We start from the raw sequence: 24,948 nt of genomic DNA, 5'->3' as shown, positions 1-24,948 counted from the left end.
GTGCCACGTGTCGCCGTATCATAGGCGCCTTCGGTCCAATGAGCGGATGACATCTGTCCCAACGGTGAGCCGACACGTGTTTCCTCTAGCCAATGATGATTTTACACGTGGAAATCCCCATTGGTCGGGGCTGTTAACGGGTTATCGGATCCAAAACCCGACCCGATAGCTTAACGGCGTTCCGTTACGGTGGATGCCACGTGTCGGTCACCCTTGACGAAAGCACTTCTGTGACACGCGATTTATCATCATGGAAGTGGACACTTCCGTGATGATAATTTTGGTAATGTCATGGAACACTTCTACGACAACATAGGTATGACTATCTTGATTCTATCATAAAATCATGATGGATGTACATGCATGACAAAAAACGCGACCTACTGTGACAAACACGTATCATCACGGAAGTGTATTTTTTTGTAGTGTATGTATCCGACAACACATCAGTAGAAAAAGATGTACCATGGCATATTACAAAACTGCTACACCACGGCTGAGAACGCGTGCCCACATTACGCCATCCGGGAATAGTGCCACACATCGAAACTAGAACCATCAGAGCTTGCGTCTCGTCAGATTCCAAATTACTACCACACTATATTTAATTACAAACCTCTTCACACCGATCATAACCTAAACGGTTTCCCATGCGTATTAGTACTCTGTTATAAATACTACTATGCCAAGATGACTACACATTCCTCCTCAACTCCTCATCCACAAAAACAAACAAGTCATTCATCATCGTTCCCTTGTGTCTGCCATAGCCAGCGGGAGTTTTGGGTTGAGAGATTACCACCAGGGAGAGGCGAGCATGGAAGCGGAAGCACGAGAGATGTCCCGCCTCACCGCGAAAGCAGACGACATGTCCCACTGCGCGGCCGTAGCAGCACCGAGGTCCCACCGCGCCACCGAAGCAGCACGGAGGTCCCGCCGTGTCGTTGATGTAGCAGACTGGTTCGGCCGCGCCGCGGAAGCAGCGAAGATGTCCCGCTGCGCCGCGAATGCAGTAGAGATGTCCTCCCATGCCGCGGCGGCCAGGGAAAATGTCTCACGGGCAAGCGAGGACTCTTACAAGCGCATGCATGTGATCATCCATAGCCAGATGGATCAGATCTCCGGCTGGGCGAAGTTGCAGGATGACATGAAAGCTTCGTTTGAACAGGCTACCAGCGTCATCCGGCAACTAGGGGAGGGCAATGCGAAGCTCCGGGCCGAGCGACCTGCTAAGGGTGAAGATCGCCGGAAGGGCGAAGCAGGCGTAGGAGACCGCTGCCTTGTTGAAGAGGACGAGCGTCATCGCCAAGAAACTTATGGACGAGAATGCCATGCTCCGCATCGAGCATGAAAGGCTGGTGGAGGAATCCATGTATGCTGCCAAGCAGCGTATTAAGGACAAGAAACTGATGAAAGAGATCAGCGCCGCTCGCCACGAGAACTAGTCTCCGCGACCTGCAGCGCATCAAGAAAGTAGAGATCAACGAGCCAGATCGTTGTATGCATCTTCCTTCTTCTTTTGCCCTTGTGTATTTTGGGCGTAGCGCATGTGGCTTTTTTTAATCATCTTCCTAAATATGTAAGACAATTATTATCCACTGTCGTCATCCTTATATATTCTTTAGTCTTGCTATAAGTCGCAGTAGATGCTATATAGGTCCGCTGGATCTTGCATCAAGATCCGTGCAAAATTTTCTTTTCAAATTTTTTTCTCTCTTAAATCTTAGTCGAGTGAGATATAGCCACGCCATTAAAAAGGGGCTCGGGTGCCATTAACGGAGACCTTGGGATAGAGGTGGGCGGCAGATGAAGGTCAAAGGGCTCTGCACCTGATAAGCACGCGCAGGGGTCTGATCGCACACCTCCCGTACTCAAATAGCTACCCCGCACGGCGCCTCCTAGCCAGTAAAAAAAGGGACGAGCGACGACACGTAAATGGTAAGTAGAACGCCCACGGTTTCAATAATACTTGTGTTTCCGATTGTAACATGACAGCACTTGTTCCAAAATGACTTTATTGATTGTTAATGTGTGCGCCTTTGCAAATCGGACAGCAAAATTACCACAGCATGTTGGTGCCATGTCATGACACCAAGCCAAGTTTCATGATTTTCATGCGTGTTTTGGATTTACATGAATTAAAAAACCAAGTTTCTGAATGTTTCCGGCCGAGCCATGACGCCCAGTGATACGTCTCCATCGTATCTACTTTTCCAAACACTTTTGCCCTTGTTTTGGACTCTAACTTGCATGATTTGAATGGAACTAACCCGGACTGACGCTGTTTTCAGCAGAATTGCTATGGTGTTATTTTTGTGCAGAAATAAAAGTTCTCGGAATGACTTGAAACTTCACGGAGACTATTTTTGGAATTAATAAAAACTACTGGCGAAAGAATCAAGACCAGGGGGCCCACACCCTGTCCACGAGGGTGGGGGGCGCGCCCCCCTGCCTCGTGGCCCCCTGGTGCTCCACCGACCTCAACTCCAACTCTATATATTCACGTTCGGGGAGAGAAAAATCAGAGAGAAGGATTCATCGCGTTTTACGATACGGAGCCGCCACCAAGCCCTAATCTCTCTCGGGAGGGCTGATCTGGAGTCCCTTCGGGGCTCCGGAGAGGGGAATCCGTCGCCATCGTCATCATCAACCTTCCTCCATCACCAATTTCATGATGCTCACCGCCGTGCGTGAGTAATTCCATCGTAGGCTTGCTGGACGGTGATGGGTTGGATGAGATTTACCATGTAATCAAGTTAGTTTTGTTAGGGTTTGATCCCTAGTATCCACGATGTTCTGAGATTGATGTTGCTATGACTTTGCTACGCTTATTGCTTGTCACTAGGGCCCGAGTGCCATGATTTCAGATCTGAACCTATTATGTTTTCATGAATATATGTGAGTTCTTGATCCTATCTTGCAAGTCTATAGTCACCTATTATGTGTTATGATCCGTTAACCCTGAAGTGACAAAAATCGGGATACTTACCGGTGATGACCGTAGTTTGAGGAGTTCATGTATTCACTAAGTGTTAATGCTTTGGTTCGGTACTCTATTAAAAGGAGGCCTTATTATCCCTTAGTTTCCAATAGGACCCCGCTGCCACGGGAGGGTAGGACAAAATATGTCATGCAAGTTCTTTTCCATAAGCACGTATGACTATATTTGGAATACATGCCTACATTACATTGATGAACTGGAGCTAGTTCTGTGTCACCCTATGTCATAACTATTGCATGAGGAATCGCATCCGACATAGTTATCCATCACTGATCCAATGCCTACGAGCTTTCCGCATATTGACCTTTGCTTAGTTACTTTTCCGTTGCCATTGTTACAATTACTACAAAAACTACTACTGTTACTTTTGCCACCGTTATTGTTACTTCCATACTACTTTGCTACTAAATACTTTGCTGCAGATATTAAGTTTTCCGGGTGTGGTTGAATTGACAACTCAACTGCTAATACTTGAGAATATTCTTTGGCTCCCCTTGTGTCGAATCAATAAATTTGGGTTGAATACTCTACCCTCGAAAACATTTGCGAGCCACTATACTTGTGGGTCATCACCCAGATGTTTGAATTTCATTCCCATTTCTTGCATGGGACCTAGAAATTTACCCGAGGACACACATGTGATTTTTCAACCAACTTTGGTGCACTAGAGCATGTTCTTGTAGTTAAAATTTGAATTATGCACATTAAATGTCCAGAAACTCAATTAAATGTATAAAAAAGGGCAAATGAACCCAGAATAATTCCAAAATTTAACACGACACTCATATAGTTCTATGTTGCCTCTGTAAAGAAAATCAGGGGGGCAACGTATATCATTTCGCACACAAAGGTGACACGTTCCCTCTCAGAACCACGAGCCTTTTTGAGAGAAGCTCCGGTTTGCAAGAAGCTTATTCCAAAACTTGTTCCAATCCGGGCAATTTTTTTACCACAACGTGTTAGTAGCATGACATGACACCATGCCAAGTTTCATGATTTTCAGACGTGTTTGGGATTTACAAGAATTTTAAAACCAAGTTTATCAATGTTCTCGGCCGAGCCACGACGCCCAGATGTCTGAATTTCATTCCCATTTCTTGCATGGGACCTAGAAATTCACCCGAGGACACACATGTTATTTTTCAACCAACTTTGGCGCGCTGAAGCATGTGCTTGTAGTTCAAATTTGAATTATGCACACTAAATGACCAGAAACTCAATTAATGTATAAAAGGCCAAACTAACGCAGAATAATTCCAAAATTTAACACGACACTCATATAGTTCTATGTTGCCTTTGTAAAGAAAATCATGGGGCAGTATATCATTTCACACACAAAGGTGACACGTTCCCTCTCAGAACCACGAGCCTTCTTGAGAGAAGCTCCAGTTTGCAAGAAACTTATACCAAAACTTGTTCCAATTCGACCAAAATTTTTACCACAGCATGTTAGTGCCATGACATGACACCATGCCAAGTTTCATGATTTCCAGGCGAGTTTTGGATTTATAGGAATTTAAAAACCAAGTTTCTCAATGTTCTCGGCCGGGTCACAACGCCCACATGTTTGAATTTCATTCCCATTTCTTGCATGGGACCTAGAAATTCACCCAAGGACCCACATGTGATTTTTTGACCAACTTTGGTGCACCAGAGCATGTGCTTGCAGTTAAAATTTGAATTGTGCACATTAAATGTCCAGAAACTCAATAAATGTATAAAAAGGCCAAACGAACCCAGAATAGTTCCAAAATTTAACAGGGCACTCATATAGTTCTATGTTGCCTCTGTAAAGAAAATCAGGGGGAGGCAGCATATATTGTTTCGCACACAAAGGTGACACGTTCCCTCTCGAAACCACGAGTCTTGTTGAGAGAATCTTCGGTTTGCAAGAAGCTTATACCAAAACTTGTCCCAATTCGGCCAAAAATTATACATATGAAAACAGGGTTTTGAAAGTGCAACTAATCCCTTGGTGATTTTGGTAATTCTTAACAACATATAGCTCATTGAACTAATATTATTTCAAGATAATCATTTCAGAAAGTTCAATGATTGGCATAGCATGTACTAGAGATGTGGACCCCTCAAAATGCTATGGACACATATTGGCAAAAGCTCAAGACTCTACATTTTCATTTTAGTGATCCAAGATCACATTGAGTCCATAGGAAAAGCCAATACCATTAAAAGGGCATGAGGTGTTGCTTAATGGCTTGCTTGATCAAAATGCTTAGTGATATGCTCCAAAAGCCCTCAACCACTTTCTCATTTCCACATATGTCCTAAACCTAAAGTCAAACTCAGCCCCACCGATTTGATCTATTCGGCGCCACCGAGTTCACTTGACATAGCCATAGCCAGAAACCCTAATCAGTTCGGTCTTACCGATAGGGATCTCGGTCTCACCGAGGTGGGATTGCAAACTCTCTGTTTCCCTTCGTAACATTTTGGTCTAACCGAGATGAGCGATCAGTCCCACCGAGTTGGCAATGCAAACTCTCTGTTTCCTCTTCATAACGTTTCCGTCTCACCGAAATGAGCGATTGGTCCCACCAAGTTTGCCTGACCAACTCTCTATTCGCTTATTACTGAAATCGGTCTCACCAAGTTGAAGTAATCGGTCAAACTGAGATCAAGTTTTGCCCTAACCCTAGCGCATCGGTCTCACCGAGCTGATCATGTCGGTCCCACAGAAAACTCTAATGTTCACATTTTGAACCAAATCAGTCTCATCGAGTTTCACTATTCGGTCCCACCAACTTTGGTGAATTGTGTGTAACAGTTAGATTTTGTGTGGAGGCTATATATACCCCTCCACCCCCTCTCCATTAGAGGGAGAGCCATCAGAACGTGCCTACACTTCCACTACTCATTTTCTGAGAGAGAACCACCTACTCATGTGTTGAGACCAAGACATTCCAATCCAACCACAAGAATCTTGATCTCTAGCCTTCCCCAAGTTGCTTACCACTCAAATCATCTTTCCACCATATCCAAATCTGTGAGAGAGAGTTGAGTGTTGGGGAGACTATCATTTGAAGCACAAGAGAAAGGAGTTCATCATCAACACACCATCTATTACCTTTTGGAGAGTGGTGTCTCCTAGATTGGTTAGGTGTCACTTGGGAGCCTCCATCAAAATTGTGGAGTTGAACCAAGGAGTTTGTAAGGGCAAGGAGATCGCCTTCTTCGTGAAGATCTACCCAAGTGAGACAAGTCCTTTGTGGGCGATGGCCATGGTGGGATAGACAGGGTTGCTTCTTCGTGGACCCTTTGTGGGTGGAGCCCTCCATGGACTCGCGCAACCGTTACCCATCATGGGTTGAAGTCTCCATCAACGTGGATGTACGATAGCACCACCTATCGGAGCCACGCCAAAAATCTCTGTGTCTACATTGCGTTTGCTCCCTCCAAACTCCTCCCCTTTACCTTCATATGCAATGATTTACATTCCGCTGCTATACTCTTAGAATTGCATGTGTAGGTTGATTGCTTGACTTGTGTTAAGTTGCTAAAATCTGCCAAGACTTAAAATTGGGAAAAGGCTAGATTTTTATTTGGTCAAGTAGTCTAATCACCCCCCTCTAGACATACTTTCGATCCTACAAGTGGTATGAGAGCCTTGGTATCCATTTTCCTTCATTTCCATAGCTTTGGTGATCATAGCCTTGGTTTCACAACCTAGGAGAGTATGGCGTCTAGCTAGGGAAATTACCACCATAGAGGTCCTTACTTTGTTGGTACTAATTTTGCTAGTTGGAAGCATAAGATGAAAATGCATATTCTTGGGCATAACCCCACCATTTGGGCTATTGTGTGTATTGTCTTGCAAGGTGAATTCTTCGATGGAAGGGAACCAAATCGTGAAGCAACCGCTGAAGAATTGAAGATGTTGCAATACAATTCTCAAGCTTGCGATATCCTCTTCAATGGATTGTGCCCCGAAGAATTCAACCAAATCAACCGTCTTGAGAATGCAAAGGAAATTTGGGATACTTTGATTGATATGCATGAAGGTACCGACTCCGTCAAGGAATCCAAATTGGAGGCGCTTCAAAGTCAACTTGAAAATTTCAAAATGAAGTTTGGTGAAGGTGTCGCTAAAATGTACTCTAGGCTTGCTCTCATCACAAATGGGATTGCCGGCTTAGGAAGTGAAGAGATGACCGACAGACTCATCATCAAGAAGATCCTAAGAGCCTTGGATGGAAAATATGACACCGTGTGCACATTGATCCAAATGATGCCCAATTAAAAAGATCTCAAGCCAACGGAAGTTATTGGTAGAATTGTTTCTCATGATATGTCACTTAAGAACAAAGAAGAGCTTCACAACAAGTCTAGTGGTGCTTATAAAGCCTCATGTGATGCTCCTACATCATCAAGTGAGAAACAAGTCTTCAATGAGGAATTGGGCCTAATGGTGAAGAACTTCAACAAGTTCTACAAGAGTAGAAGCAAAGAGAGAAGTTCCAAGTCAAGGTATTACAATGACAAAAGATCTTCTAGTCGTGATCGCAATTGCTAAAATTGTGGAAGACCCGGACACTACCCAAGTGAGTGTACGGCTCCCTACAAAATAAGAGAAGACTCACCTAAAAGAAGAAGTAGAAGAGAAGAATCACCTCTAAGAGAGAGAAGGAGTAGAGATGATCGTTATGAACGAAGAACCTCTCGCAGAAGCAAGGATTCGGAAAGGAAGGACAAGTCATAAAGGAGCTACACAAAACGAAGACATCAAGCTCATGTTGGTGAATGGGTATCCGGTTCCGACTCCAACAATCACTCCGAGAGAAGTTATCACTCCGACTCCGAATATACTCAAGATGAAGGTGTTGCCGGTCTAGCACTTGTGTCAACCAACTCCTATGACATATTTGATTCACCAAATGAAGGGATTGGAAGATGCTTCATGGCTAAAGGCCCAAAGGTATCACACCCTGAGTATGTTGATTTCAATAGTGATGAAGATGATTTGCTAGGTGATGATGATTTACTTGTGGACAACTCTAGTGATGAAAACTATGATGAACTTGCTATTAATCATGCTAATCAAGATTAAACAAATGAGGATGATAAGAAGGAGATTGAGCCTCTAACTAAAGAACTAAACACTCTTAAGTTAGCTCATGAAACTACCTTAGGAGATCATTGAGAGCTTTTAAAAACTCCTGACGCTTTGAAAGGCTCAATCTAGAGCAAGAGCATGTGTTCTTAAAAGCAATCAATGATGATCTTTGTAAGAAAGGTTCTTCTTACGTTGCCAAGCATTTAATCTTGTCTACTTACATGCCACAAGTTAAATCTAGCAACAAAAGTAAGAAAGATTCTTCTTCTAGTAGTAACAATAATCATGCTAAATCCAATGTTGTTGCTTCTAGTAGTTCTCTTGATTCCACTAATGATTCTCTTAGCCAAGTTACACTTGAGCAAGAAAATAGCTTATTGAAGGGAATTATAGAGAAAGGTGTTTACAAGAGTGATACGTCCATTTTGCATCATGCTTTTATATTGATATTTATTGCATTATGGGCTGTTACTACACATTAGGTCACAATACTTATGCATTTTCTCTCTTACTTTACAAGGTTTACATGAAGAGGGAGAATGCTGGCAGCTGGAATTCTGGGCTAGAAAAGGAGCAAATATTAGAGACATATTCTGCACAACTCCAAAAGTCCTGAAACTCCACGAAAGTCATTTTTGGAATATATTAAAAATATTGGGCGAAGAAAGCACCAGAGGGGGGCCACCCACCGTCCACGAGGGTGGAGGGCGCGCCCCCCTGCCTCGTGGGCCACCTAGAAGCCCCCCGATGCCCATCTTCTGATATATACGGTGTCTTTTGCCCTGGAAAAAATAAGAAGGAAGCTTTTGGGACGAAGCGCCGCCGTCTCGAGGCGGAACCTGGCGAAACCAATCTAGGGCTCCGGCGGAGCTGTTCTGCCGGGGAAACATCCCTCCGGGAGGGGGAAATCGTCACCATCGTCATCACCATCGATCCTCTCATTGGGAGGGGGTCAATCTCCATCAACATCTTCACTAGCACCATCTCATCTCAAACCCTAGTTCATCTCTTGTATCCGATCTTTGTCTCAAAACCTCAGATTGGTACCTGTGGGTTGCTAGTAGTGTTGATTTCTCCTTGTAGTTGATGCTAGTTGGTTTATTCGGTGGAAGATCATATGTTCAGATCCTTTATGCATATTAATACCCCTCTGATTATGAACATGAATATGATTTATGCGTAGTTACGTTTGTTCCTGAGGACATGGGAGAAGTCTTGTTATAAGTAGTCATGTGAATTTGGTATTCGTTCGATATTTTGATGAGATGTATGTTGTCTTTCCTCTAGTGGTGTTATGTGAACGTCGACTGCATGACACTTCACCATTGTCTGGGCCTAGGGGAAGGCATTGGGAAGTAATAAGTAGATGATGGGTTGCTAGAGTGACAGAAGCTTAAACCCTAGTTTATGCGTTGCTTCGCAAGGGGCTGATTTGGATCCACATGTTTCATGATATGGTTAGTGAGGGAGTCCTGGACTAAGGGGTCCTCGCGCGTCCGGCCTGTTAGCCATGGGCCGGACTGATGGGCTGTGAAGATACGAAGACCGAAGACTGCACCCATGTATGGATGGGACTCTCCTTGGCATGGAAGGCAAGCTTGGCGACCGGATATGTAGATTCCTTTGTTTGTAACCGACCTTCTGTAACCCTAGATCCTCCCGGTGTCTATATAAACCGGAGGACTTAGTCCGGAATGGCATATACTCATTACCATAGTCATACAGGCTAGACTTCTAGGGTTTAGCCATTACGATCTCGTGGTAGATCAACTCTTGTAATACTCATATCCATCAAGATCAATCAAGCAGGAAGTAGGGTATTACCTCCATAGAGAGGGCCCGAACCTGGGTAAACATCGTGTCTCCTGTCTCCTGTTACCATCGACCTTAGACGCACAATTCGGGACCCCTACCCGAGATCCGCCAGTTTTAACACCGACATTGGTGCTTTCATTGAGAGTTCCACTGTGCCATCGACAATAGGATCGATGACTCGCCTCGTCCTTAAAGACGATATCACTACCGGAGGAGAACTGGCCCCAGGCCAAACCCTCCGGTTGGGCAGCTTTACCATGACCGCCCGTTCGGCCTTTAAGCCGACGGTGACCTCTCGGGCCATCGAAAATCCTCTTCGTATCGACCCCAAACACTCCAAGCAGATGGATCCGGCGGAGTTTTCGTCTTTAAACGAACTCCTTGATCGCATTGCCGCCCTGGGAATTGCCACAGATTACGATCGGATCGGGCTCAAACCCGACCAAAGAGAAATCAAATCTCCACCGATCACCCACCAGATAGCGGTAGTCGAGGAGCAAGACGACGACTCTTCCCCTATACTGAAGACGGACTACGTACGGATCGCCGACCCTACAGAGCCGGATACCCACCCGCAAAAGGAGGTGATCGGCCTTCTGAACATGGAATCGGATGGCGGGCAAAGGCATCCAGAAGATACTCCGGAGCCCGGACTATTAAGTCTGGAAAAACTTCAGACTCCGGATCATTGATCGGGTCAGGGTCCAAATCCAATTCCACCCACCCACCCAGACATAGGCGCTCTCACAAGCATACAACAACAGTCTCAGGAAACGGTCCACCATTTCTAGCCCAGATTCCTCCTTATCAAGGACAAGGTTAAAGATTGCCATGACGAGGACGCGATATCAGCGTTCCGCAACAATTGCACGAACGAAGGAATCCTCAACGCCATTAATCGCCGCCGCATACTACACTTCGCTGACTTGGCAACTATCGTACAGAAGTACAGCGCAATGGAAAGCGCCTGGAGGGATCAGGCAGCTTGTTGGGAGCCATCGGTCCCAACTCAACCACTGGTCCAGGCGAAAAGGGCGCATCCCCATGACGCGCCCAGTCCAATAGCCAAGAAATACAAACCCATTACGCGGCGCGGAACCGTTCTGGAGGGATGTCTCGATGGCCCATGAAAAATACACACAACACCGGATACCATACCAACCCACAGCCTTAGAGCATGTTGGATACTCCGGCAGGTAGCCAAAAGCGGAGGACATCCTTACCAAAAACACCCTAGAGCAACACCCTCTAGAAGACGACGACCCCAGAGTACTGACGGTCTTTGAGATATTCGCTTCAAACAATAAGCGCAAAAGGGCACTTCGCGGCCTCGCCGAAGTATGTCAAATCGCCATAGTAAACCCTTGGAACGGTACGACTATAACCTTTAATGCCGGCGACGAACCAAAATACAGGACAGTCCGAGCACCAGCCGCTTTAGTCCTCAGTCCCATCGTGGACGGCTTTCGACTCACCAAGGTCCTCATGGACGGTGGCAGCGGACTAAACCTCATCTATGAGGATACACTCCACAAAATGGAAATAGACAGGAGCCGCATCAAGCAAAGCAGCACGACCTTCTGAGGAATCATTCCCAGTCGAGAGGCGCGGTGTGTGGAAAAAATCACACTTGACGTGGTATTCGGCACGCCCGAGAATTATCGGTCTGAAGAAATCACCTTCCAAGTGGCTCCTTTTAGCAGTGGATACCACGCCCTGTTGGGGCGGGATGCTTTTACACGCTTCCAAGCTATACCTCATTACGGGTATATGAAGCTCAAAATGCCCGGACCAAACGGCATAATCACTCTTGTCAGTGATCTGGACATAGCACACCGCGCCGAAAACAAAACCGCATCCCTGGCCCTTGAGGCATTATCTGAAGCCCTCGCGGCCGAAGAATTAACCGCACTACGCTCCACGGTGGATAGGGACGATGTGATCTTAGACAAACGACCCAAATCCACCTCCTTCAAACCGGCAGAATAAATAGTCAAATTCCAGGTCCACCCAACGGACCCCAAGAAGACAGCATCTATTGGAGCACAACTAGACCCAACGGTCGACGCCGCACTAATGGATTTCCTTCGCGAAAACTGGGATATATTCGCCTGGCACCCTTCTGACATGCCTGGAATTCCATGTGAGCTGGCCGATCATAGCCTTAATATCTTAAAGGGATACAAACCAGTCAAACAAGCACTGCGGCGCTTTTTCGAGCCCAAACGCCAAGCTATGGGGGAGGAGCTGGCCAAGCTAATTGAGGCCGGATTCATCAGAGAAATAAAACATCCGGACTGGCTGGCAAACCTGGTGATGGTACCAAAGAAGGACAAATCCTGGCGGTTGTGCGCCGATTTTAAAGACCTCAGTAAGGCTTTCCCTAAGGATCCCTTCCCCCTCCCCCTCATTGATCAAATCATTGATGCTACCGCAGGACACGACTCACTGTGTTTCCTTGATGCATATTCCGGATACCATCAAATCAAAATGAAGGAGTCCGATCAAGCTGCAACAGCATTCATCACCCCATATGGGCCATTCTGCTTCAACACCATGCCCTTCGGGCTCAAGAACGCCGGCGCCACATACCAACTCATGATTCAAACATGCCTGGAGAAGCAGACTGGCAAGACAGGTGAAGCTTATGTGGATGACGTCGTCATTAAAACTAGGCGCGTCGAAACACTAATAGACGATTTACGTCTCACATTTGATAACCTCCGCGCGTATGACATTAAGATCAATCCGGAAAAGTGCGTTTTCGGCGTCCCCGTTGGAAAACTGCTGGGCTTCATCGTTTCCAACAGAGGAATTGAAGCAAATCCAGCCAAAATCCGAGCTCTGTCACAATTGGCTACGCCAACATACCTTAAACAGGTCCAAAAGCTCGAGGGTTGCGTGGCAGCTCTAAGCCGCTTTATCTCCAGATTGGGAGAAAAGGCACTCCACTCTATCGCCTTCTATGGCGAACAAAATCACTTTGAGTGGACGGACACAGCAACAGCCGGACTGTAGGAAATAAAAACCCTTCTTGCGAGCAACCCAATCCTGGCCGCGCCAAACGTCGGCGAACCGATGTTATTATACATATCGGCAACACATCAGGTGGTGAGCGCCATGCTCGTCGTTGAACGAGAACAGGACGGACACAAATTCCTGCTTCAGAAGCCAGTATACTATGTATCCACTGTCCTTACACCATGCAAATCCCGGTACCCCCATTATCAAAAGATAGCATACGCGGTCTTCATGGCATCCCGAAAGCTCCGTCACTACTTCCAGGAGTGTTCGATCACGGTGGCTTCCGAAGTACCACTTAATGACATTATAAACAACCGCGATGCCATGGGCCGGATTTCCAAATGGGCCATTGAGCTCCTTCCATTTGATATTACATACAAACCACGTCGACCTATTAAATCCCAAGTACTGGCTGACTTCGTCACCGAATGGATAGAGGCTGAACTCCTCAAAGAGTACGACACCTATTCCACTTGGGTTATGTATTTCGATGGCTCCAAAATGCTGGCAGGGCTAGGGGCGGGCGTCGTTTTAACGTCACCTATGGGAGACGTCGTTCAGTACGCACTCCAAATATTATACACAAACTCCAACAATGCAGCCGAATACGAGGCCTTATTGCATGGTCTCCGGATGGCTGGCTCCATGGGCATACAACGCCTAGAAGTGCGCGGGGACTCAAACCTTGCAATATCTCAAATAAAAGGAGACTTCGACACCAAAGATCCGAAGATGGCAGCTTATCGTAATACCGTCATAAAAATGTCGGCCCGGTTCGAGGGGCTCGAGTTCCATCATGTGGCTCGAGAAAGTAATCAAGCGGCGGACGTTCTTGCTCGTATCGGCGCTAAGCGCGACCCCGTCCCACCTAATATCTTTTTGGAAAGGCTTTTTAAGCCATCCGTGGTTTGGCAGGGGAAAACGGCAACACTGGTCCGGATCCAAACATAACTCCAGATTCTGAAAACACCGACATCATTGGAGGCTCAGCCACCAAAATAACACCGTAGGCGCATCTCATCATGGCAGTCACTGCCCCATGGACCGAACCTTTCCTGGCCTACCTTAACAGGAAGGAGCTTCGTGAGGACCAGAATGAGGCCCGCCGCATTGTCCGGCATTCGAAGGCCTACAAGTTTCATGACGGAGAGCTCTATAAGAAAAGTGCCACCGGAGTCCTTCAAAGATGTATCTCCGAGGAGGAGGGGCGATAGCTCCTGGCTGAGGTTCATGCCGGTCTCGACGGGCACCACGCCGCAGCTCGGGCCCTTGTTAGCAAGGCCTTCCATATAGGGTTCTATTGGCCGACGGCCCGAGTGGATGCACAGGACCTTGTCCAACGTTGCGTTGGATGCCAACGCTTCACCAACCAAAGCCATATGCCCCCCACCGCCCTACAAACAATCCCCATCACTTGGCCTTTTGCGGTCTGGGGACTGGATATGGTTTGACCCCTTAAAGGAGGAAGCCATAAGAAAAAATATTTGCTAGTCGTGGTGGATAAATTCACCAAGTGGAAAGAGGCCAAACCAGTTAAAACGGCCAAGTCTGGGCCAGTATTAGACTTTATATCCGGCGTCGTACACCGTTATGGTGTTCCGCACAACATCATCACTAATAACGGCTCCAATTTCACAGCCGACGAAGTGAAAACCTGGTGCGCTAATCTGGGCATCAAGCTCGATTATGCCTCTGTCTATCATCCACAGACAAACGGTCAAGTCGAACGAGCCAATGGTCTTATTATGAGCGGCATTAAACCCAGACTAGTGCGGTCTTTGAAGGAATCAGACAAGCACTGGGTTGAGGAGCTCGACTCCGTACTCTGGGGGCTGCGGACCACGCCCAATCGCACTACCGGATACACCCCCTTTTTCATGGTGTACGGCACAGAGGCAGTATTACCCTGCAACATTATTCATGACTCACCTCGAGTGTGCATGTACGAAGAGAGAGAGGCCGAGCTCGATCGGCAGGACAGCTTAGATGCCCTGGAGGAGGAGCACACCATCGCAAAAGCCCGTTCCGCATTTTATCAACAACAGGCTCGCATGTATCAAAACAGAGAAGTGCGGGCCAAAACTTACAACGTCGGCGAACTCGTTCTATGCCTGCCGGAGAAGAAAAAGGACAAACTCAAGCCCAAGTGGGAGGGTCCCTTCATCATCGACGAAGTTCTCACCGGAGGAGCGTACCGCTCGCGTGATGCGTCAGACAATCGACTAGAGTCGAATCCCTGGAACGCGGCCAGACTCCGAAGATTCTATGCCTAGCGTCGAACTCTTTGTTCGTCTCCTTCCTCTTATTGTTTTCATCATTTTTTCTCTCTTTTCGTTTGTTCTCTTTAGCCTTAAAGGCTTTCGTGTGGTTAGACCATGCACCCCGGACGCATACATCTTCAAGTATGTACGTCTATCATACCTAGGGGCTTCTTGGACAGAAGCTTGCTATTTCTATTTTCCGAGCATAAAGCTCATCACATATGCGTTTTCTCCCATATGTACCTTTTCTTTGCCATTATATGCATCGATATGAATTAAGTTTTGGCCAAGATGGGTTGCCTGGCTCCTGTGCTTATGCCCTACATTCCCGTTAGTTCGGCTAGGGCATAAAGGGAGCACCTCTGCGATTGTTACTGCCGGGTCATCCGGATGTGTACCTCAGACTGGGTGAAGCCGAAAGCTAGCGTTCTTAAGGGAATATTCGGTCGGTGAACTAAAGATGTTTTTGCACTCGCTCCATTATGAACCCCCCAGAAGTAATACACACTGTGATTTTTTTTCATCACAGTCCGGACATGCACATAGATGCATGCACACCCAGGGAAAGGAACCCTTAACGGAACTATTCTCTCTGGAAGATGTTTCTTACAATTTCAATGTAATATAACATAACTAGCCGGATACAACTTGTCTGTTCAAGCACCTATGACCCCTACGCCTGGTTTCCACGCATACCCCAGTTTATTTTGCCGCTTAGGTATTCGGAAACACTCTGCACCTTCGGGTCAAGAGATCAAAGCGAAAAGGTCGGCCATGACAATCGTTTTACAATCCAGCTAGAAGGAAAATACATAGTCACTTAGGACTTAAAAATTTCCTCCTCTATACCGTCCAACAGGCAGTCTAATTTACAATCCTGTTGGGAGTATCTAGCAGCCACCTCTACCTGGCCATATACTAAACTAACGGGAATTTCTTCCCCATTTGACCCTAGCGGTCCGACCCGGGCCATGTGATTCGGATCTAGCTTGGTATATCATGTTTTTACCATGGCCCAGGCCTCTCGCGCACCCACTCGGTAGGCCGATATCTTCCATAGTCGGATACGCCGCCGCGCTCCCTTGAACAGCTCTACAAGCTTCTCCATACTCCCTGGAGGGGAGTCGGATGACCATAAGGCCTTGGCTACACTCCGCATTGCCTGCCGAGCTTGCTCGTGCAACTGCGACAACCCTTGAAGAAGATCACTTGGTGATCCGGACACCTCCTCTTCGGGACGGCCCGTCAATATACCTACAATCACAGCTATATCAGTTACTTTTACTTCCAAACTATTATAAGGTAAATACGGCCACCTACTGAATATGCCACCTCGTAGTTTTTTGTTCTGATTCACGGAGTCGGCTAGTTGGGCCTGCACATCCTTCAGCTCTTCGCCCAGCTAGGTGTTTGCATCTTGGAGTTTGTTTTTCTCCTGTCTGACACGGGTCAAAACCCGCTCGCCTGCGGCATGCAGTCTTTTCGACTCTTTTTCCTCCAATTGATCCGATGATCCTGTTATGAGATAAAACCGCAGTGTTAACACGGTCGCTATGCAATAACTGTTTCTCGATGGAGGGAAATATCACCAGAAGACGCCACTTTGGATTGTTCCATTTCGGCGGCCACTGTGTTTAACTGCGTCCGGCACTTTTCTAGCTCTTGGGCTAGCACGTCGTTCTTCTCCGACAGAACCTGGTCATGCAGCAATCCTCAAATCAGTTGTCCCAACTACTTTAAGGCTCGGGGGCTACTGGCATACGGTTATCATACTGAGACACAATAAACTTACCTACACATCTTTTAAATGCTTCTTTGTGGCTCTGCTAAGCCCATCTCGAGCAGCTCGGATGTATGCATCAGCCGAGCTGAAGGCATTAAACGCCTCTTCCGAAAAGCGGGGGTCTCGTAAAATGGCCCTCCGGCGCCGATGATTCATGGCGCTCTCCACTTCCGAGTTGGTAACAAACATATTTTCTGAGCCCTCGGCCGAAGGACAGTCAGGCGTCACTCCCATATCGCCCCCTCGTCCCCTCAGCTGAGGCTGGATCCTGGCTGTTGGGAGTATTACTGACCGGACCCATGGACATAGTCCGGCGGACTCTTTTCCGGATACAGGACGAACATGAAAGTCACGGTTGGATGCGACTATTAAGAAAACGTATTTGCAAACCCATACCTCTTTGATGAGGGCCCGACCATGTCTTCGTTTGCCTTCCTCTTCGAAGGCTTGCCCGGTGCGGGAGCCTCTCTCTTCGGAGTTGCTCCTGGAGTAGCACGGTATGTAGAACGCCTCCCCTTCAAAGCACGAGACAGTGCGGTGGGTGAGCCAGAACGAGGGAACCCGTTCGGGGGAGATGTCTCCTGACTACTTACGTGCGAAGCGGGGAGAAGACTAGGGTAATCGGCTATGATGGGCACTTCGGTGCCGTCGTAGCTCGCCTGATAAAACATGCCATTCTCGAGCACCACGAATATATCCGGATCCTCTTCGAATCTAGGGTCAAGGTCTTGATTGTGGCCCTCGGGCTGCGGGGCGGGGCTGTGAAGCCCCTCGGAAATCTTTCGCCAATGCTGTTACAAATGGACGGGTTAATATTCATTAAAGCAAAGCTCAGGGAGTGGGGTGAGTAGAGCAGAAGAGTTGGGGGCTTACCCAGCTAGGAGGACTGTACATGGAATATTCTTCTCTATGCGCGATGCACAGGAACTCCTCTTCCTCACCCTTGAACAGTTCGGCCAATATTTTGGCTAGGGCGGCAAGGGTGTCCGGACCTTTCCTGCCGTAGCGGGAGGCGTCATCTTCCCCATTGTAGTTCCACATGGGAAGTCCTCTGTATTGAAGTGGCTGGACCCCCTGCACTATGGAGGTCGCCATCACTTCGACTATTTTGTATCCGGACTGGGCAAGCGTCCTGATCTTGCTCAGGAGTTGGCGGACTTCCGCACTATCTTCCTCCCCGAGGCTCTGAGGGCGCCAGCTGTGGCGTTTCTTCAGAGGAACACTTGCAAACTCGGGGAGACCCCTCTGGACTGGATCTGGAAGTACCACGTCCTCGATGTAAAACCATTCAGAGGTCCACTCTTCGGAAGCTTTCTTCGGCGTGCCAGATAGGTATCCGGTCTCAGCAATACACCATATTTCGGTTCCACCCACTTCAAAAATTGATCCCTCATGGTTGCGTGGGACAAGACAAATAACCTTCTCCACAGATCAAAATGGGCCTCACAACCCAGGAATAGTTCGCATAAGGCGACGTAGCCTGCGTTATGCAGGATGGAGGCTGGGGTAAAATTGTGCAGCCTGAGGCCATAATATTCCAGACGCCCTTGGAGGAATGGGTGAATTGGAAATCCCACGCCCCTTAGCAAATAGGGGACGAGGCACACTCGTTCCCCCGTAGATGGATTGGGGAAATCCTCCACCTGGGTTTTGCCGTTGAAGGAGGCCAATCCCGCTCGAACAGGGACCAGATCTGCAGGAGGGAGAAATCCATGCGTTTGCAACTTCTCCAATTGACTGTGGGACACAGAGCACCTCTCCCACTCGCCTTTCTCTGGGTCGGAACGGGAGCAGGAGCTGGGAATATTAGCCATGTTGGAATGGTCTTTCCTGGCAATCTCTGAGGATTTTCTCCGCGTGGTGCCGAATGGATCTGAGACCCAATCTCATTAAATAGACGCTCTTTCTTGCATGGCCGGGGTGTTATTTGCAAAAAATACCCTTACCGTCCGCATTCGCCCGACACGTGGAAGCTGAAGTCATAGATGCACAGAAGCCGAGGGGTGCGGCATTGAATTATAAGCCGAATACATTACTTGGAAGTCGTCAGTGGAGGAACCCGCCTTGCAATGCCGAAGACAATATGCACGCCGAAAACCTCATCATTGAAGCCTGGTTCGGGGGCTACTGAGGGAGTCCTGGACTAAGGGGTCCTCGGGCGTCCGGCCTGTTAGCCATGGGCCGGACTGATGGGCTGTGAAGATACGAAGACCGAAGACTGCACCCGTGTCCGGATGGGACTCTCCTTGGCGTGGAAGGCAAGCTTGGCGACCGGATATGTAGATTCCTTTCTTTGTAACCGACCTTGTGTAACCCTAGATCCTCCTGATGTCTGTATAAACCGGAGGACTAAGTCCGGAAAGGCATATACTCATTACCATAGTCATACATGCTAGACTTCTAGGGTTTAGCCATTACGATCTCGCGGTAGATCAACTCTTGTAATACTCATATCCATCAAGATCAATCAAGCAGGAAGTAGGGTATTACTTCCATAGAGAGGGCCCGAACCTGGGTAAACATCGTGTCCCCTATCTCCTGTTACCATCGACCTTAGACGCATAGTTCGGGACCCGCTACCCGAGATCCGCCGGTTTTGACACCGACAGTTAGGTTTACCTTAATTCTTCTTTCGTAGTTGCGGATGCTTGTGAGAGGGGTTAATCATAAGTGGGATGCTTGTCCAAGGAAGGGCAGTACCCAAGCACCGGTCCACCCACATATCAAATTATCAAAGTAACGAACATGAATCATATGAGCATGGTGAAAACTAGCTTGACGATAATTCCCATGTGTCCTCAGGAGCGCTTTCCTTTATATAATAGTTTGTCCAGGCTTGTCCTTTGATATAAAAAGGATTGGGCCACCTTGCTTCACCTTGTTTACTTTTGTTACTTGTTACTCGTTCTGAATTACCTTATCACAAAACTATCTGTTATCGATAATTTCAGTGCTTGCAGTGAATACCTTACTGAAAACCGCTTGTCATTTCCTTCTGCTCCTCGTTGGGTTTGACACTCTTACTTATCGAAAGGACTACGATAGATCCCATATACTTGTGGGTCATCAAGACTCTTTTCTGGCGCCGTTGCCGGGGAGTGAAGCGCCTTTGGTAAGGAAAAATTTATATAGTGTGCTGAAATTTACTGCCACTTGTTACTATGGAAAATAATCCTTTGAGGGGCTTGTTCGGGGTATCTTCACCTCAACCGATAGAGAAAAGAGTTGCTCCTCAACCTACTGAACCTACTGAAATATTTATTATGAAATTCCGTCAGGTATGATAGAGAAACTGCTGGCTAATCCTTATGCAGGAGTTGGATCATTACATCCCGATATGCACCTAATCTATGTGGATGAAGTTTGTGGACTATTTAAGCTTGCAGGTATGCCCGAGGATGTTATCAAGAAGAAGGTCTTCCCTTTATCTTTGAAGGGAAAGCCATTGACATGGTTTAGGCTATGTGATGATATTGGATCATGGAACTACAATCGATTGAAATTGGAATTTCATTAGAAGTTTTATCCTATGCATCTGGTTCATCGTGATTGTAATTATATATATAATTTTTGGCCTCGCGAAGGAGAAAGTATCGCTCAAGCTTGGGGGAGGCTTAAGTCAATGTTATATTCATGCCCCAGTCATGAGCTCTCAAGAGAAATTATTATTCAAAAAATTTATGCTCGGCTTTCTCTCAATAATCGCTCCATGCTCGATACTTCTTGTACTGGTTCTTTTATGATGAAGACTATTGAATTCAGATGGGGTTTATTGGAAAGAATTAAACGCAACTATGAAGATTGGGAACTCGACGAAGGTAAGGAGTCAGGTATAACACCTAAGTTTGATTGTGTTAAATCTTTTATGGATACCGACGTTTTTCGTGAATTTAGCACTAAATACGGACTTGACTCTGAGATAGTAGCTTCTTTCTGTGAATCATTTTCTACTCATGTTGATCTCCCTAAGGAGAAGTGGTTTAAATATCATCCTCCCATTGAAGTAGAAGTAGTTGAACCTATTAAAGTTGAAGAAAAGACTATCACTTATAATGTTGATCATATTGTTCCTACCGCTTATATTGAGAAACCACCTTTCCCTGTTAGAATAAAGAATCATGCTAAAGCTTCAACTGTGGTTCGTAAGAGTAATGCTAGAACACCTACACCCCCTGGGAAAAGTAAAGTTGAACCTAGTATTGCTATGGTTAAAGATCTCTTGGTCGATAATATTGATGGGCATGTTATTTACTTCTGTAATGAAGCTGCTAGAATTGCTCGACCCGATACTAAAAATAAACATAGACCTGTTGTAGGCATGCTTGTTGTTTTTGTTAAAATAGGAGATCATTGCTATCATGGCTTATGTGATATGGGTGCTAGTGCGAGTGCAATACCTCATTCCTTATACAAAGAAATTATGCATGATATTGCACCTGCTGAGATAGAAGATATTGATGTTACAATTAAGCTTGCCATTAGAGATACTATTTCACCAGTTGGGATTGTTAGATATGTTGAAGTATTGTGTGGGAAAGTTAAATATCCTACTGATTTTCTTGTTCTTGGTTCCCCACAAGATGACTTTTGCCCCATTATATTTGGTAGACCCTTCTTGAATACTGTTAATGCTAGAATAGATTGCGAAAAGGATATTGTTACGGTTGGTTTAGGGGATATGTCTCATGATTTTAATTTTTCTAAATTCGTAGACAACTCCATGATAAAGAATTGCCTAGTAAAGATGAAATTATTGGTCTTGCTTCTATTGCCGTGCCTCCTAATGATCCTTTAGAACAATATTTGCTAGACCATGAAAATGATATGTTTATGAATGAAAGAAGGGAAATCGATGAGGTATTCTTTAAACAAGGACCTATTTTGAAACAGAACTTGCCTGTTGAAATTCTAGGGGATCCTCCTCCACCTAAGGGTTATCCTGTGTTGGAGCTTAAACCATTACCTGATACTCTTGAATAAGCTTATCTTGATGAAAAGAAGATATATCATGTTATTCTTAGTGCTAACCTTTCAGAGCAGGAGGAAGAGAAATTATTGAAAACTCTGAAGAAGCACCGTTGTCGAATGTGGGGTTCTGGCAAACCCTTAAGGTTCGAACACTGGAGTGCACGCGAAGTCTTTCCCTCCTACCGATCTACGCCCTAGCTCGCTAAGATCTCGCGGACGGACTCGACGAACTCGCAACACAGAAAGACACGAGATTTATACTGGTTCGGGCCACCGTTGTGGTGTAATACCCTACTCCAGTGTGGTGGTGGTGGATTGCCTCTTGGGCTGATGAAGAACAGTACAAAGGGAAGAACAACCTCCTGAGGTTGAGGTGTTCTTGTGCTTGGCTAACTTGTGTGGGTGAGAGTGATCTGAATCAGTTCGATCCCCCCTACTGTGGTGGCTAGCTCTACTTATATAGGCCCTGGTCCTCTCCCCAAATATTGAGCGGGAAGGGAGCCAACAACGGCGGGCAAATTTGAAGGGGGACAACTAGTACAAGCTATCCTGAAAAAAGTGGTCTTCGCCTGCGAAAGGTTCTGGTGGTGACGCCGTCTTGGGCTCCACGATGACCTCCGTCTTGCCGTCCTCCTAGTCTTGGTCTCATTGCACCGATATGGCAACCTTTGCCTGATGCCTCAGTACCCCTCGCCTGCGCTGGCCTCCTTAGCACCAAAGAGGAAACAAGGACGCTGCGCGGCCTGGCGCCCGCCTGGCGCCGATCGTCAGGGCTCACGTCACGAGAGCCTCGTGAGGTTTACCCCGCCTTGATATCTCCGCTCCTCGTGAGCCTGCCTAACTAGGCCACTCCTGAGGAGGTCCTGTGTCATCCGCCTCACGAGGCTTGGCCCCTCGCGAGGGTCTTCGATGCGTTGTTGATGAAGATGGGCCGTACGACCTGCTGGCTTAGCCACGTCGTGGGCCACAGGCAGGCAAGTCTGGGGACCCCAGTTCCCAGAATGCCGACAGTAGCCCCCGGGCCCAAGGTGCGCTCGGGCTTGGCTTCGCGGCGAAGCCAAGGGTCAAGTACGGAGCACCGCAGGCCCCAAAAGCCTGCGGCCGCGGTTGACGCGTGGCGGTTGATTGGACATGGGCGTCTCCGCTTCCCCACGCTGCCTCGGCAACTGCCTGACCTGGCAAAAGGTTGGTGCAGGAAGTACTGGCCTTCATTGCTTCTTCCTCGCCTCGCTCCAGATCCCCTTTATTGCTCCTCGCCACCGCTACTTCCAGATCCGCTCCGATCTCATCCTACATCCGCGATCCATGGCGCCGCGCAAGGTCAAGACTTCCTCATCACCGGCTTGGTATGAGCTGGCCCTTGAGGCGCCCACCGTCACAGAGAAGAGCCTCGCCTCCGTGCGCCTGCTGACGACGGGTGAGAGCAATGAGTGGGGGGAGACCGAGCTCCGGCTTGCCTCCGACGTGTCGGAGCCCGAGGAAAGCACCTTCTTCCCCTTCTTCTCGAGCAGCGTTGCCGTCGAGTTGGTTCCTCCCTTCTTTGATTTCTTTTATGAAGTCCTCGACCACTACGGGCTGCAGGCGTTGCATGTGACACCCCAAAATTTTGGCCTTGTTTTATAAATTAAAATTTTTGCCAGGAAATTAAAAAATTTCCATTTGTCTGGATTTACCTTTTGATATTATGGGTTTTTGCCTCAAGTGGAAACTTTTCCAAAAACGTTATTGGAATTGTATACTCTCTCTATGAAACAATTCTTTATCAGTGGATTTAATTGCAAGATTTGTTTTCTCTGAACTTTATTTTTTTTAAAATGATTTCTTTTGAATTTGGAACCTGTTTTGCACTGCAACCATTTGACAAATGCATTTAATATTTCCACCAAAATTTGGGGATGTCATGTGATGTTCCCACATCACTTCTATACACAAATATCTTTTGGTCATTGGAGATTTTGAGCTCTACATCAACTTTTCAAATCTGGTCCAGTAGGCATTTTTGCACTACAACCTATTTAAATATTTCTTTAAAAATTCTTCCAAGTGTTTGGAGATGTCAGTAGATGCATATAATTCAACTTCATGCAAAAACCCAGTGTTGTTCTTTGAAAAAATTGAGTGTATCAACATCTTTTTCATTCTGGTTCAGTTCGGTGATTTGTACTGCAACCCTCTTCTATTTTGCTCTAGTGCCCCTGAACTTTTTCCTGCTTGTAGCCCTCCCTACAAAACCCTTAAGTCCAGGAGAGTGAACCCATTGGAGGATTTTAAGTGCATGCAATGAGACCTTTTTCTTTCTGTCCAAAACTGTAGTTTTGCAAAACTTGCACTGGCAAGTTTCTGGTTTTGCCCAAATGATCTTGCCTTCATCACCTACATCCAGGGAGACCCTGATCTGGAGATTTTGGCCACTCCAGGAGTTACCTAGATGCACTTGGCTTTCTGTCGAACACTTGGAGTGCACAGTCAGTTTTGACATGAGTTTCTAGTTTGCATTGCGATCTTGTTCCACTGACCCAGCAACCTTGTCCACTAAACTCCTAGCTATCCCTATCCTAGTCCTCTTAATTGCCAGCCTCACCCTCGCACTCTAGGCTGCCCTGGCATTTCATCGAGCACGTCCCGTGCGTGCTCTGGGCGCGCCCAGAGCGCACGTTTTGCACTTGTCCCTGCCGCAGGTAGGGTACGGTTCAGTAAGTTGTCAACCCCTTACCAAGGCACACACCGTACAGAGAGGCCATGGTGGAAGATACCGGATGTATCCGGTAGGCATGCCACCTGGTCCGGGGGCATAGGTGTTTCCGGTTGGGACCGAGAGGGGGGCACCCCTTAGAGCGCGCGATATAAATTTGATCCCATGCTACGTCGAGGTTGTAGCCTCCCCACTTAGAGTTTTGCTTGATGGGTGTCGTGGGTGATTCCAGACACCGGTAAGTTAAGCTGGTGTGTGCAGGTCAGGCGTGTTTTCAATTAAAAGGCCGTAGGCGGAATTAGTCCCGATGGACTAAGTAAATCCGTTACTCGT

The sequence above is a fragment of the Aegilops tauschii genome, chromosome 5, assembly GCF_002575655.3.
Source record: "Aegilops tauschii subsp. strangulata cultivar AL8/78 chromosome 5, Aet v6.0, whole genome shotgun sequence".
Lineage (NCBI taxonomy): Eukaryota > Viridiplantae > Streptophyta > Magnoliopsida > Poales > Poaceae > Aegilops > Aegilops tauschii.
The sequence above is the reverse complement of the archived record's forward strand: the minus strand, read 5'-3'. Positions refer to the sequence as shown.